Below are 16,385 nucleotides of genomic sequence, written 5' to 3' on the forward strand. Positions count from 1 at the left end.
AACAACAACAACAACAACTCTTACATGGATGTGAAGCAAATGAAAATACCAACACATGGATCGGGTGTCTTTATTCTTCAGCACTTTTAAGGGGTGGGTGCAATAGTCATTTGACTTCTATTATACAGTAACCCTTCAAATAGTAACATGTATAATACAGTAATCCTTGATATAGTGGTAATTAATCATGTGGAAACTAGTGCCATATAGTTAGTCCACTTTTGGGCATTTAAGGTTTGCCTCTTTATTACAATCAGTCTTGTACATGTCTCCCAGTGCTCTGGTATATGTTCCAAAAGGTAGAGTTGTTGAATTAAGCTGTGTAGATCTCATAGCTCTTGTAGAGAAGGCAGCATTGCTCCGTGGAATCATTGTGCTAGCTAAACTCCCAATAACTGCGCCTAAGTTCTTAGCCTCCACATTCTTGCTAACAGTTGTTAATTTTTAGCCATTTCACCAATTTGATGGATGTAAAATATAATTGTAGTTTGGTTTCTTTTCCTAATAATAACCCTTAGAAACAAGAAATTTTCCTTCTGTTAGATTTTTTCTTGTTAAGAGTCCTTTAAATATTCTAGATATTATAGTTTGAGGGGTATGTCCATCACAAATAACTTGTGCTACACTTAAGAATTCTTTAAAAGTTTGTTTATAGTGAACTTTTTAGTTTTCACTTTTATATTGATCAAATTTTCATGGCTTGTGTCTTTTAAGAAATCTTTCCCACCTTTGGTCCAGCAGTTTTTAAGTGTTGTGTTTGTACCTAGATTTCAAATACACATTGACTTTATTTTGTATGTGAGACAGGAATTTGCTATTGTGTACCATTGAGTCAGACCTGGCTCATCGCTGACCCCCCAGTGGATTTTCAGAGGCAGTTAATTGCACAGGAGAAGATTTTCCATTTTCTCCTGTGGAGCAGCCAGTGGATTTGAACCACATGTCTTTGAGATTGCAGGGCACTTTCTTGCCACTAGGCCACCAGAGTGCCCTCTTCATCCATAGAGCTGGCCAGTTATCTTTTAGCATTTGACTCAACGTCTGTAATGTATCAGACCTTTTTACAGACGTGCACATGGGTAGCTTTGTCAAGAATCGGCTGTCCATGTAGGTGTGAGTCTTTTTGTCAATTCCATGCTCTTTGCCATCTATGCATGCCTGTCTTTTTATTACTGTAGATTTCTGGTAAATCTTTGCATTGAGCAGTGTGAGTCCTCTAAATTTATTCTCTGTGTAAAATGTTTTATCTCTTTTAGGGCCTTTGCTTTCCCATATAAACTTAAGTCATCTTGTCCATTTCTTAAAAATAAGATGGGAGGGGAAAAAAGCCCCCTGAGGTTTTTATCAGGAGTCCATTGACTTTGTAAATCAATTCAGGTAGACATGACATGTTAACATTGATCTTCCAGTTTGGCTATCCATTTATTTACATCTAATTTCTTTAACTCACTCTGATTTTCTAATTAGCATCCTTGGTGCCACCAGTGAGGAAATCAGGAAACATTGTACTGGATAAGTCAGCAGTCAGGGACCTCTCCATGTTACTTCAGAGTAATGATGTCAGTTTTAGGACTAAAGTGTGTCTGTCTAATTCAGGCTGTGGGCTTTCTATTCATTTACTGTGCATCTGAGCTGGACAATGAATAAGGGTGACAGATGACACCTTTGCACTTTGGCGTTGGAGCGGAGCACTGAACATCCAAAAGAACATATATGTCTTGGAGAGGATGCAGCCAGTGTGGTCTTTGGAGGCAAAGATAAGGCTATGCCTCACGTACTTCAGGAGTGTTGCTAGGAAGGGCTACTCCTTGGAGAAGGACATGATGCTTGAAAAGGTAGAGGGGTCAGCGAAGGAAAGGAAGACCCACACCAGGTGGGTTGGCATGGTGACTGCCACAAAGGGCTCTAATGTGTCAAGAAGTGTGAGGATAGCACAGGGTAGGTCAGGGTTCACATCTGCTGTTCATTGGGTCATTGTGGTTTGTACTGGATAGCAACTAACAACAAAGACAATTTCTCTAGCTTCTCGTTTGGGTTTACAGTGTTAAGTAGGAAAATATTTATCAGACATGGTTTCTCTTCGGCAGAGACAGCCCCTTCCAAAGCACAGAATAAAAGAATGAGACAGGTTGAAAAGAACATAACAAAAGTCACTGATTGTCACTGGGCCAATAAACAGTGTCATGATAGAAGGACAAAGAAAAGTTATCAGTGTTTTCCTTTTACTTGGATCCACAATTCCATCCATGATAACAGCAATTAAGAAATCAGGGGGGCGGGGAAAGTAGAAAAAAATTAAAAGAAATCAGGAAATGTTTTGCATTGGGTAAATCTGTTGTTGAGGACTTTTCCAAAGTTCTAAAGAGCAAGGATGTCAGTTTAAAGACTAAGGTGTGCCCAACCCATGATATTTTAATGGCTTTCTGTACATCTAAAAGTTGGATGATAAAAAAAGGATGACGAGAAGAATCAATGCCTTTGAAACGTGGTGTTGTGAGTATTGGATATACCATGGAATGCCAAAAGAACAAATAGATCTGTCTTAAGGTAAGTGTATCCGGTGTGCTTCTTAGAGGCAAGGATGGTGAAACTTTGTCTCACTTCCTTTGGGCATATTTTCAGGAGGAGCCAGTCTTTGAAGAGAGACGTCATTCAATGAGACAGACTGACGCGGACCACTACAGCAGGACGAAGATCATGAGGGTGGAGCAGGGTGGGCACCTAGCAGTGACAACAGTCCTGTTACTGCATAAGCTCACTAAACCCAAGATAATTATGTCTTCTTAATGAGTTGGACTGGTAATTATTTTTTAATATATTTCTCAATCCTATTCGTAGTCCTGATTCTTAAGGTTATTTAGTCTGATGTCAATCATTCCACTTGACCCAATCCAACTTCCTAGAGAACCACAGTATGTAATCTACATATAGCATCTTGTATACACTTAAATTACCTTTTTTTTTGTATTATTTTTATGTGTACCGTCAAATCAGATCTGACTGGTACAGGAGGAGATTGCCCCCTCCTTCTCCAGCAGAGCATCTGGTGGACTAAATTACCTCTTGATTGCTTATAACCTACATAATGTCTCCTGTTGAGTCAGATCAGACCCCTAGCTCACCCTCCACCAGTTTTCAGATGCAGTAATATGTACAGGAGGAGACTGCCTATCTTTATCCCATGGTGCTGCTGGTGGATTGGCAGTGCAGCTCTTTGTTCCTTCAATATAGTATTAATACTATGAAAATAGCACGTTGGGTCCTGATTTAGACTTTGAGGGATTAGCTTTAACCACTTGGTTCCTCATTCCAGTGTTTTTGATCCTTGGTTGAATCTGTAGGTGGGATGGTTCATGCATAAGGAAGGCCAGTTTTATCTTTTACATATCCTTTGAATTTAGCCTATCTGTGTTTTTACATTAAAATTTGACAGCTTACTTTTACATATCCTTTGACTTTAGCCTATCTGTGTTTTTACATTAAAATTTGACAGCTTACAGTCATGTTTACTGGTGGTGGGTTGTATTTGTTTTGTTTTAATTTAATTACTTTTAATGAAAGTTTCCAGAGACTTAGGGTTTCATTCATTGTTGCGCTTTTCTCCTTGCCCACCCCCTACCCCCAATTCACTCTTCTTGAAAAGTAAAAGAAAAACTCTTTCATTGTTATGCAGTCCCTCCCCCCAAGTCCACTCCACTGGGCAGCCTTCACTCTGGACTCCTGTCATGACAATAATACCCAATCATATACCCCTTTTAAACAGTTTCTCCCTCATCTGTTCCAATGCAGTACACATCATTCCTCCCCTTCTCTGTCTTCCCTCCACCCCAATGTCAGTCCCATTTTACAACAGTGGCCCTAGCATTATTTGTCCTTTTGTGACTGAGATATTTCACACAGCATAATGTCCTCCAGGGTTGCCCAACTTGTATGTTTCATTAGTTCCTTGTTTTTCAGTGCTGCATAGTATTCCATTGTGTGACTATACTGGAGCTTCTCTATCCATTTGTTTGTTGATGGGCACTTGGGTTGTTTCCAGCTCTTTGCTTTTGTGAACAAAGGCACAATAAGTATGGGTGCACATATATCTGCTTGGGTGACTGTTATGGTTTCTTTAGGGTAAATTCCCAGTAGTGGAATTGCTGGGCCAAATGGTATTTCTTTTTGCAACTTTTTGAGAAAGCGCCATACCGCCTTCCACAGTGGTTGCACCATTTTACAGTCCCACCAACAGTGAATAAGGGTTCTGGTTTCTCTGCAACCTTGCCAGCATTGGGTTTTTGTTTTAGTTGGGTAGGGATTTTGGTTGCAATTTTTTTTGTTGACCCTTCAACAGGGCTTCAGAGGCTGTAAATTTCACGGAAGGAGTTTGTTCATCTTTCTCAGCTGAGTGCTGGTGAAGTCTCCAGAGAAGTGTGGCCTTTCAACTCTAAGGACTACACTACCAGAGCGTCCTGTGGTGACCTGTTCTTGTTCTTAGGTGCCATTGAGTCCAGTACAATTCATAGCCATCCTATGAACAATATACCTGATCCCTGTCCTAGCCTCTGCCATCCTCATCATCCCTGACACACTTGAGCCCATTGCTGCAGTCACTGTGCCAGTCCATCTTGTTGAGAGGTCTTCCTGTCTTTGGCTGACCCTTCACCTTTCCAAGTACCATGTCCCTCTCCAAGAAATAGCCTCTCCTAGTAACATATCTGAAGTAGATGAAGCCTAATCATTTTTTTACCTCCAAGGAACACTAGCTGTGACCTTCTCCCAGACATACCTGTTCTTTTGGTAGTCCATAGGATATTCAGTGCTCTTTCTCCAACACTATAGCTCACAGGCATCAATTCTTCTGTCATCCTTAGTCATTGTCCAGCATAGCAAGTGATTGAAAAGACCATGGCCTGAAAGGTGCACCTAAGTCTTCGGCATCATTCAGTATTTTGGAAAGGTCCCTGACAGAATAATTGCCCAGTGCAGTATGTCTCCTGGTTGCCTGACTGCTATATCAAGGGTGTGGATCCAAGCAAGAAGTCACTGGCAATTTCACTTCTTTCTCTACTTAACATGATGTTGCCTGTTTGCCCAGTGGTGAGGACCTTTGTCTTTTTGCCATTGAGATGATGTGACCCATACTGAAAGCTTTGATCACTCCTTCGAGTCTACAGGGCTGTAAATCCTTCAAGGAGGTAAGCTCTCATCACTTGGTGACCTCAAAACACTGGCCTTTCAGTTAGCCAGTCAGTGTTTAACCCACTGCATCACTAGTCTTCCTATGGTCTCTTAATTATGTTTCATTCATGTACATTTTTTTCCCACTCCCTCCACCCACTAAAACTCTGCCCCGGTGACTTCCCCTATCCACACCCACGCCCCCTCCTTCCCTCTTTGTGTATCTGTACACATCTCACATTGCGCTTTGTTGACACACAGACAATACTGCGGTGTTTTCAGAGGGTCACTAAGAGTCGCAGGTGAGTTAGTGGCACATAACAATAATATTGTCATGTTGCCATTTTCTTGGTAAATTTCCCCCCCTAACCTTTGATTTTTGATCTTCTCAGCTGTGTCTCTAGACAGCACATTTATGAGTTTAGGGGGTTAGTTATACATTCTGCTACTCTTTTAACTGGTGTGTTTAAGCCGTTCACATTCAGTGTGAAAATTGATAGGCAAAGTTTTAATTCTGTCATTTGCTTGGATTCTTTTTGTGTTATTTCTGGTTACATCATGCCATCCACTTTTCTGTGGGGTCTCTATGTGAAGTACTTCATGTAACATTTATTTCTTTCTATGTGGTCTTTATTTCCACGAATTCTCTGTTTCTGTATTTCTGTGAATGTCCTAATTTCTCTGTCATATTTGATGGACAGTTTTGCTGGATACAGTGTTCTCAGATGGTAATTTGGTTTTTTAGAACTTTGTATATACCATCCCCTCATCTTCTTCATGATTTCTACGGGGAAATCAGAGCTTATTTTTATAGACTCCTCTTTGTAGATAACTCTTTGTTATCTTGAGTTTAAGTATTCTATTCTTGTCTTTGATTTTGGAGAATGTGACTTTCATACGTCTTGATATTTTTCTTTTGGGTCTATCCTATTTGAGGTTCACACAGCTTCTCCAATGTATCCTAATCTCATGAGACCTGGAAAATTTTCTTCTAGTAACACTACTACAATTTTCTTGGGCCCTTTTTTGCCACTTGTTCTTCTGGAAATCCAGTAACATGTATAGAATTCTCTTAATAGTATCCCACATAATTCTTACACTTTCTTAATTTCCCTTCTTACTGCTTTCCCCAAGCAGATTAGTGTTGCAGGCTTTGACTTCTCTTTCACTGATTCTGTGCTCCATTTCTTCAGTTCTGCTCCTTTGTCCTTCCAACAAGTTGAGAAATTCTGAAATAATTCTGGATTAAAGTTTCTCATTTTTCTGTGGCTTCTTGCATTCCATTGGTTTTATCTATACTGGCTTTTTAAAAATTCTAGAGTTTTGCATGTGGTTTCCTTCAGTTCTTCACATTTCTCGCCTTCCATCGTGTCAATACATTTGTGGATGATTCCTCTGAATTCCCTCTCGAGAATTTCATCAGTCTTCCCTCCTCTGGGAAATTCACTGACTCTGTTTTCATCACTTTTTTTTATGATGTCTTGTTTTGTTTTTTTTTAATGGACTTTGAGGTTGTCTGCTGCTTCCCTATCATTGTGGTGATGCTGTTGTGGATTTTTTTAAATTTATTTTATTTTTTAAAATAATTTTAATGAACATTTACAGAGAATTTGGATTTCCACTCATTCGTTGCTGCACTACTCTCCCCGCCCAGCCCTCTTCCGCTGTTGTAGATTTTTAAAGGCTCCTTTCTTCTGAATTATGTGTGGGAGCCACTGATTGTCTATTCGTTGTCTGCACAGTGCTGTTGGTTGGGAGAAGGTAGGCGAGTGGCTGCTAGGAGTTTCTGTATAACACTGGACAGTAGGGGACACACTGAACCTGGCCTAGCTATGCTGGAAAATGTGAGCACTCCGGTCTGATGTGCCATGGGATCTGCAGTGAAGGTGGTGGGGGAACAGGCCCACTGAAGAGGCTGGTGAATTACTGCCTTTTCCTGCTGCCTGTTAGCGGAAGGAGACTTTAACCCTCAGTCCATGTTTGCAGCATACCTGCTTGGTCACTAAATTCTGGATCCCCATGAATCTGGGGTTCCCAGTAAATCAGTCTCTCTGTCCTTCAGTGAGTCCTTCTTCTATGGGGCTCTGGTGGCTGAGTGGTGCTACTCCACCTTTAAATTGTTCACCTGTGGCCAGAAGTGTGTGCAGCTCAGCCAGGTGGGCTGGAGTTGGGCGTGGGCAGCTGTAGCACAGGACTGGAAGAGTCTCAGGAGCCTGCTAGAGTGCTGCAGGATATGGCAAGTGCTGGCTGTGGGGGCAGCCTGGGGCCTTCCTTCGTGGGATCTCAGGTGGTGGCAGTCCCAGGTGTAGCATTAGTGCTAGGGGACTGCTCTTTCTATCATACACAAATCCCCATACCTCGTGCCAGTGCTGACGTTTGAGTCCCACCCCTGAGTCAGCTCAGGCCTTCTCCCAAGGTTCAAGATGGTGTTGGCCTGCTGGTCGTGGGGAAGGGGTCTTGGCAGGGACTCAAAGTGTCCTGCTTGTTCAGAGGCTTGTCCTGCTTGCACGGCTGGTCATCCATGAGCACTGGGGCAGTGAAGCCCTGTGCTCTCTATGATGGTGTCCACTGTTAGCAGGTCCCGTCCTTCCCCCCACCCCTGGCCCTTCTCCTTCAGTGGCACATGAGCCCCCAAGCTCACCTACTGTATGGTGGTGTGTGTTTCTGTATTCGTTTCTATCCATGCCCTCACTCTCCTTTGTGTCTAACTTTTATTTCCATAATTTCCCTGAGATTTCAGGGTAAGATGGACTTTTGTTGGTCTTACACCATCCCAGGGGTTCATCTGTGGGGTTGAACATCTGTGGGGCTCAGTGTCCCATCAGAAGTCTCAGGAAGAAGTCTTAGCACCTCTTGTCTCTGCAGCCCCAACAATGCAGGCTGGTTTGTGTGCTCAGACTCCCACCAACTCTAATCAAAAGTCACTAATGGTCTCTGTGGCTGAAGTTGTTGTTGTCTGTTTGACTAACACTCATAGTGGCCATTTGAGCAACAGACCCAACCTTGTTCTCCCCTGACCATTTTCATGACCTCCATCACACACCAGCCCATTACTGCAATCACTGTGTCAGGCTGTCTCGTTGAGGGGCATCCTCTCTTTCACTGACCTTTCTCAGCATGATGTATTTTTCCACAGACTGGCCGCTCCTCATACCATGCTCACAGCATGGGGGGCAGGGTCTACCATGTTTCCTGTAAGGAGCACTCTGGTGTACTTCCTTCAAGACAGTCCATAGAATATTCTGGGAACTCTGGTGGCTTAATCTGTGGAAAGCTACACTGATAACTTGAACACAGCACGCCCGAAGTATGTGCCATGAACTTTCATCATCTTTGCTTCTAAGGAGCACCCAGGTTACACATCCTCCAAGACATATGTATTTATTCTTTTTCTAGTCTGTGGGGTATTTAGTACTCTTCTCCAACACCACAACTAACAAGCACAGTTATTCTGTCATCCTTATTCATTGTCCAACTTCCAGATGCACAGCAAGTAATTGAAAAGACTTGAATCAGGTGCACCCTTATCCTGAAATTGTTGCTGCTTAATACCTTGGAGAAAGTTCTTGACAGCAAATTTCCCAGTACAACTCGTCTTTTGAGTTCTTGGCTGCTGGTACAAGTATCAGGAGATACATTGCATTAGGCAAGGAACAATGATGTTAGTTTGATGACTAAGGTGCACTTAATTCAAGCATGGTCTTTCTAGTCAATTGCTGTGCATCTGAAAGCTGGAAAGTGAATAAAGGTAATAGAAAAAAATGTTGTCTTTTGAGTTGTGGTATTGGGCAAGAGTACTGAATGTCCCTTGCTCTGCCAACGGGACAAACAGATGTCTTGGAAAAGTACAACCAGAATGCTTTCTGGAGGCAAGGATGGCAAAGGTTCATCTCACACACTTTGAGGATGTTGCTAAGAGAGGCTCTTCCTTAGAAAGATACATCATGCTTATAAAGGTGGGGGGTCAGTAAAAGAGAGGAAGACCCCCGATGAATGGATTGACACTGCAACTTTGGCAATGGGCTTGGATGCATCAGAGATGCTGAGAATGGCACAGGGCAGGACAAGGTTCAGGTCTGTGGTTCACAGGGTTGCTGTGAGTCATACTTGGCTCAACAACACCTAACAGTACCGAGGGTGCTGAGTGTGCCTCCAAGGAAAGGTAAATCCTTGACAGTGTCAATCCTTGCTCCATCTGTCATGATGCTGCCTCCTGGCCCAGTGGTGAGAGGGTTTGTCTTCTTGATGTTGAGATGGAGACTGTATCGAAGGGTGTAGTCTTTGATCTCCTCCAGTAAGTGTTTCAAGTCCTCACTTTAAACAAGCAAGCTTGTGTCATCTGCATAACACAGTTTGTTGTTGAGTCTTCCTGCAATCTTGATGCCATATTCTTACTTCATAAAGTCCAGCTTCTCTACTGATCGCTCTGCTAAGAGCTTCCAGGTGCCGTGTAAGTATCTGACCTTCTCACTGGCAGACACCTTGAAAGGTCATGCTCGTGATGACCAAGCAGCCAACCAGATCAATGCCATCTTGAAAGATGTAAACCTCCACACATGACCTGTGCTGACTCCAACAGCTGACCGGGTAGATGCTGTCTTGGGGGCCAGATGTATGTACCTACTGATTTGCATAATCTTTCCTCTGGAGATAACCTCACCTTTCCCTCTGAAAGTGCTGAATAAGTGTGAGCTCTTCCCCACACCCTTAACCTAGCTTATAAATATCTCCTCAGAACCTTTCCTTACTGAGACAGATCTTGGAAGCTCGTACCTCTGTCTTCTACATGCTGTTGAGTTGCCTAAGACCCACAGTGGCCCTGTGCACAGGAGCTCTGAAGCCTGCCCTGTCCTGAGCCAGTCTCACTGTCTCTGACACATCTACCCCCTTTGCCCCAGTTACGATGGCAATCCATCTCATCTGGGGTCTTCTTCTGCGCTCTCCCTCCACCCTTCCAAGCATGATGTCCCTCTCCAAGGACTGGTCCTTCATGGCCACATGCCCAAAATATGTCAGAGCTTCAAAATTCTTGCATATATAATCAAACTAATGCTTTTTCCATTCTAACCTTTGTCTACAAGATTGGTTTTTCTGATAACAGGTGGCAGAACCACATTTCTCCAGGGCAGTACCACCAGGGTCAGGAGTCCACTGAGGGAGATTGTGTCTTCCTCAGCTTAACACCTGCCACTAACCTTCAAGAAACGGGGCTGTCACCAGGTTCCCCAATGCCACAGCTGGGAAGCGGTTGGGACCACGGTGTTTAGCAACTCTTCATTAAACAGATGTTCCTTCAGTACTTACCCTGGCACTGTTGTTTTTTTGCTATATGCCTTCGGGTCCACTACGACTCATGACCCTGTTAACAGACCTGACCCCTACTGTGTCCTGTCTTGTGCCATCCTCATGGCCCCTGTCACTCTCAAGTCCACTGTTGGAGTCCCTGTGCCAGTCCATCTTGTTGAAGGGCTTCCTCTCTCTCTGGCCTTTCCCGACATGATGGTGTCACCATGGAGAAGATCCCCTGCCTTTGGTCTTCTTCACCTGCCCAAAGAATTAGACCAGGAGGAGACTAGAGGGGACCGTGTCCAAGGTACAGAATAACACAGTGTACAGTTTTAATGGCCTTTAAAAGAGCTGGTTTTAGTGGCCAGCCAGTGTGGAGGCCCTTAGAAGAGCTGTTGTCTAACTTGAAGTAGCCCTAGCGTGGACCAAGCCCTTGTTAGAGTGTGTGGACTCCACAGGATGGCCAGGTCGCTGAGAGGAAAGCCAAGGAGCCAGGAGCAGAGGCAATTCTATCAGAAAACATACATTCCTGAGAAGAATGGGGCATTGTCCAAGAAAGGGGGACTAGAGAAGATACTGTGTCACTAGGGATGTGGATCAGTAGGCTGGCTCCTCCCTCAAGTGGACAAGCTTGGGAACTTGAGTCAGGGCGCAGATGATGTGGCAGGAAGTGCAAACGCCAGTGTGCCGTTCCTGATGTCACTGGTCACACAGCTGCTATCTAGAGAGCTAAAACACTAGCTAGGTTACCTTGGGGACAGTCTACTATACTTGTCAGGACTGTGAGGCACTTGGGTCTGCTGCTATCTGTTGCCTGGTTTTGACTGTGTAAGGTCTGGTCTCGAGAGCTCTGTGACTAGTGTTAAGAACCTGCACTGCAATCCCAAAGGCACGTGGTCTGAGTCCACCAGCTGCTCCATGGGAGAAGGATGAGCAGTCTCCTCCCATGCAATTTACTGCCTCTGAAAATTTGCAGAAGGGTCAGGTATGAGTCCAGCTCAACTTGATGGGCCACAACATTTGATTCCACCCTCACTTTTGGAGCTTAGTGATAAGAAAGTGCAGCTAACAACCCAGCTGCAAGGGTCTGGGCTTGGCCGCTTTGCTGGCTCTTGCTCTCTCCTGGGCTGTTGCCAAGGCTTTCCTGTGGGCTTGACTGTTTTGCTTGCTTGGCCTTGCCCCATTTCACCAATTTCATCCCTAAAAATGTCTTTTCCCAAGGGCTGGCCCCTCGTGACAACATACCGGCAGTGTGAACCTGCCAGTGGAAGGTGTGGATAGTAGCGGAAAGACTCTGCTGTGCCCTGTTGGATACAGCCAGCTTCCTGTTGGGCAGAGAGACAGACCAAGTCCACAAGGAATGAAATAATAGCAGATAGAGAGCCTTGAAGAAGGTGAAAGAAGATAGCATGATTCAGAGACAAGCCAGATATATAGCTGTGGGCCAGGAAAAGCTCTCTGAAGAAGAGCTAGCTTGTCCAAGGCCTGAAGCAACAGTCAGCGTGTGGAGCTCTGGGGCAGAGACTGCCAGGCTGAAGGAATGACATTGCTCAGGCCCTGAAATAGGAACCAGCTGTGCATGTGTGTGCAGAAAGGAAAAGGGCCAATCTGGTAGGAAGAGAGAAGAGAGGAGCAGAGGAGGGGGCCAGGAAGGACAGGCTCCCCTTGAGCTCTGTGGGCCAGGGAAATGTGCTTAGAGTCCATTACAGGAATACTCAGGCTTACACCAGAGAGTATTGTGCTGAGTGAACTCATTTTTTAAAAAATAATTTTAATGAACATTTACAGAGAATTTGGATTTCCATTCATTCATTGCTGCACTTCTCTACCCGCCCAGCCCTCTCCCCCCGCCCCCCAGTCCACTCCTCTCAAAAATAAAAGAAAGACTCCCTCCCTGGTAAACAATCCCCCTGCACCCCTCCCACCACCCCAAGTACATTCCACTATGCAACCTTAATTGTGGACTCTTGTGATAACCATAATACCCTATCATACATAGCTTTTAAATTATTCAGTCCCTCATCTGTTTCAGTGCAGTATACACAATTTATCCAGTTTTTCTCAGTCTTACCCACACCCTGATATCAGTCCCATTTTACAGCAGTGGCACCATGCAATATTTGTCCTTTTGCGACTGAGATATTTCACTCAGCATAATGTCCTCCAGGCTCACCCATTTTGAATAATATTGCATGAGTTCCTTGTTTTTCAATGCAACATTGTATTCCATTGTGTGAATATACCACAGCTTCTCTATCCATCCGTTTGTTGATGGGCACCTGGGTTGTTTCCAACTCCTTGCTATTGTGAACAGAGCTGCGATAAACATGAGTGTGTATATACCTGCTTGGGTGGCAGGTATGGTCTCTTTGGGATATATTCCCAGTAGTGGAATTGCTGGGTCAAATGGTATTTCTATTTGCAACTTTTTGAGAAAGCGCCACACCGCCTTCCACAGTAGTTGCACCATTTCACATTCCCACCAACAGTGAATAAGGGTTCCAGTCTCTCCACAACCTCACCAGCATTTGTTGCTTGCTGTTCTGTTAAATTTTGCTATTCTGACTGGGGTGAGATGATATCTCATAGTTGTTTTGATTTGCATCTCTCTTAGAGCTAGGGATTTTGAACATTTCTTCATGTGCTTGTTGGCCATCTGAATGTCTTCTTTGGGGAAGTGTCTATTCATATCCTGTGCCCATTTTTCAATTGGATTATTTACCTTTATCTTGTTGTGGTGTGAACTAACTCATTTTTATACAACTACTGTATTTATACAAATACTGCATAAGACCATTATAGTAAAAATAGAAGGATAACTAGTAAAACTTGTATGGGGGCCAAAGGGAGAAGGGGTGGGAGCAGAGGGGTGGGGTGAGCAACGGTGAAGTCACAGGGTCACACAATGTGGTGGGTGGAAGTAAAGCAAATGGGAAAGATCTGGCAGGGACCGGAAAAGACAGGGTAATTATGAACATAATCCAATGGTGATTAAGTTTATAAAACATAATGAACGGGGATGATTGTACAAAACGCAATGTGAATGAAGAATAGCGTGAAACACAATGTATACAAATTTTATATACAAATCAATATGAAAGAAAATGTTTTTCAAAAGAATGCAGGTGGGGGTTGCTGAGCCAAGCAGTGACATCATCTGACCTTTGAAAAACCTTTCTCTGGTGGCATGTTGAGAACAGCGAAGTAAGAGTCAAGACCAGACCAGTGAGGATGGGATTACAGGTCCCCAGGCGAGGCGGTGGTGGTGGCAATGAAGACAGGGCGATGTGGTTGAGTTCAGGAGAACTTTTGACATTAGAGCTTCTAAAGGATAGGACCTCAGCCACCGAGGACTGGTGGACCACAATTCATGACCATATAGTACTGGGCCAGTCAGGCAACATCATGACTGATGGACAGAAGACTGAATTTGTGAATGATTTCATCTTACTAGGATCTGGAGTCGACACCCTTGGTACCAGCAGTCTGGAGATCAGGAAATGTATTGTACTGGCAAAGTCCACAGTCGGGAACCTCTCCAAAGTCCTGAAGAGCAATGATATAATTTGAAGACTAAGGTGTGCCTGATTCAAGCCATGGTCTTTCCAATCACCTGTTATGCATCTGAAAGCTAAAAAATGAATAAGGATGACAGAAGACTTTTGAGTTGTGGTACTGGAGTCATGGAGAAGAGTGCTGACTATCTCATGGACTGCCAAAAGAATGAGCACATGTATCTTGGAAAAAGTGTGACAGTGTAACAGTGCTCTTTGGAGGCCAGGATGGTGAAGCTTCATCCCACAGGCTTTGAGCATGTTGCTGGGAGACTATTCCGTGGACAGGGACATCATGCTCAGAAGGGTGGAGGCTCAGTGAAAGAGAAGATCCTCGATGAGATGGATTGATACAGTGACTGCAGCAGTGGGTTCAAGTGTGCCTGGATGTTAAGATGGAGCTGGATAGGACAGGGTTCAGATCCATTGTTTATGGGGTCACACTGAGCTGGACTTGACTCAAGGCACCTAACCACCACCGACCAAGAGCGAGCCCCTTGGGGGCCTCTGCTGGAGACCACGGAGAGCCCAGGCAGGGTCCGCACTTTAACAGACTGGAGGCTCTCGAGTGGGCGGAAGGCCGTCTGAGCGAGGTCTGCCAGTGGTGAGGCAGATGCTGAGTGAGACACTTAGAAACACAGTACGGGTGGGATTTCCCCGTTACAGCTAGATCCCACTGTGGAGCACCCTGAATGTCCAGAACTTCCCTCCATACTGTCCTCCTGCTGCGCCCTCGGTGCCCGTGAATGGTATGTTCTTTCTGTGCCCCCTCCCTCTGGACCAGCCACGGAGCCCTATTCATCCAACCTCCCAGATCTTTCATGTCATTCCTCCAGAATCCCCAGGGCCATTATGGAGTCCCCACTAGTCCCTGCCCTGCCTTCCACGTGTCCCTCAGCCTCCAGCAGGCACAGAGGTAGCCCCTCCACACCCCTCCCTCTCAGCCAGGCCCATCTGGATCAGAGCAGGAAGGAATCATTTCTTGGTGGGCAAACAGGGTCACGCTCCAGCAAATTTGCTTTTTTGGGGCCCAGCAGGGCCTGCCTAGCACGAAGGTGGGAGACCTTTCTCCCAGACCCTTGCCGTCTCCTGTCCTTCCCATCTTTTCCTGACATTCCACTTTTCTGACCCCTAATCTCTCCCTAAAACTCCTAGACTTCTGGGTTTTCTCACGAGTAGGTTCAGGGCCTTGGGAATTCCAGTGAGAGGCCAGGGGGTCCCTGGGGAGAGAAAGAAGGGGCTGTCCAGGTAGTAAAAGGGGAAAAATAGAAGAAATGACTAACAGAAAGCTGTAAATTCACTTCCACTTCTTGTGTACCGTAGAATCAACCATGAACAATGGAGCTGAAGCCTGTCCCGTCCTGTGAGTCCACGCAATCTCTGATATGCTGGAGCGCATGTGTACAGTCACGGTCAGCCCATCTCGTTGAGGGTCTTCCTCTCTTTCGCTGACCCTCCATCTTTCCAAGCATGGTCTTTTTCCTGAGGACAAGCCCCTTCTCACAACATGCCCAAAGTATGTGAGATGTAAGTTTCACCATCCTTGCCCTCATCCTTCCACTTGCTGGATTAATAACTGGCTAACACTGAGTGTGGGCTTTGTGCCAGCTGTGGTGCTCAGAGCCTTAAACACGAGCCCATTTATCTTCCTCATTTTACAGAAGTGACCACTGACTCTTATAGAGACCAAGTAACTCACCCTCCATCTCTGACCCTTGATGACTATGTGCAAATACTTGGCAGAGCTGAGCTTCAAATTCAGGGCTTTCTGACCCCAGGTCCCCAGACATCCTTAAAGTCTTGGTGCTTACAGGCAGGTCATCTGAGGTCCAGTCGGACCCTTCTCACTTCCATTGGAGAAAACTGGGCAGCTCCCTGTGTTTGCATTTCCTCATTTGTAAAGTGTTGTAGTTGTTGTGTACTGTCTAGTCAGAACCAAATCACAGCTCACTGTGCAAAGGGTTTTCAGAGAGAGTAAATCACACAAGAGTAGACTGACCATCTTTCTCCCACAGAACAGCTGGTGGATTTGAACCACATGCCTTTAGGTTGGCAGGGCAGCTCCTCACCCAGTAGGAGGCCACCAGCACGGATTTTACTATTTGTAAAACAGTGACCATCTATTCTGTGGGCCACATGTATTGATGCCTAGAAAGTATGTGGCAGAGGGCCTGGCACATGATAAGTGGTCGATCACAGCCTCACCCCAGCTCTGTCCTTCAGAGGTCCCGCTGGAAGGACACTTGGGCTCTGTTGTCCCCAGTGCTGCAGACCCAGGGCCCAGGACAGAATCCTCACGTCCTAGTCATTGTCCAAGATGTTTCCACTGCCGTCTTCCCACCGGACGGAAGCCACGTCACTAGTCCCCATGCTGCTCCACAG

The sequence above is a fragment of the Elephantulus edwardii genome, unplaced genomic scaffold (genome assembly GCF_000299155.1).
Source record: "Elephantulus edwardii isolate Elephantulus edwardi_28Jun2011 unplaced genomic scaffold, EleEdw1.0 scaffold00214, whole genome shotgun sequence".
Taxonomy (NCBI): Eukaryota; Metazoa; Chordata; class Mammalia; order Macroscelidea; family Macroscelididae; genus Elephantulus; species Elephantulus edwardii.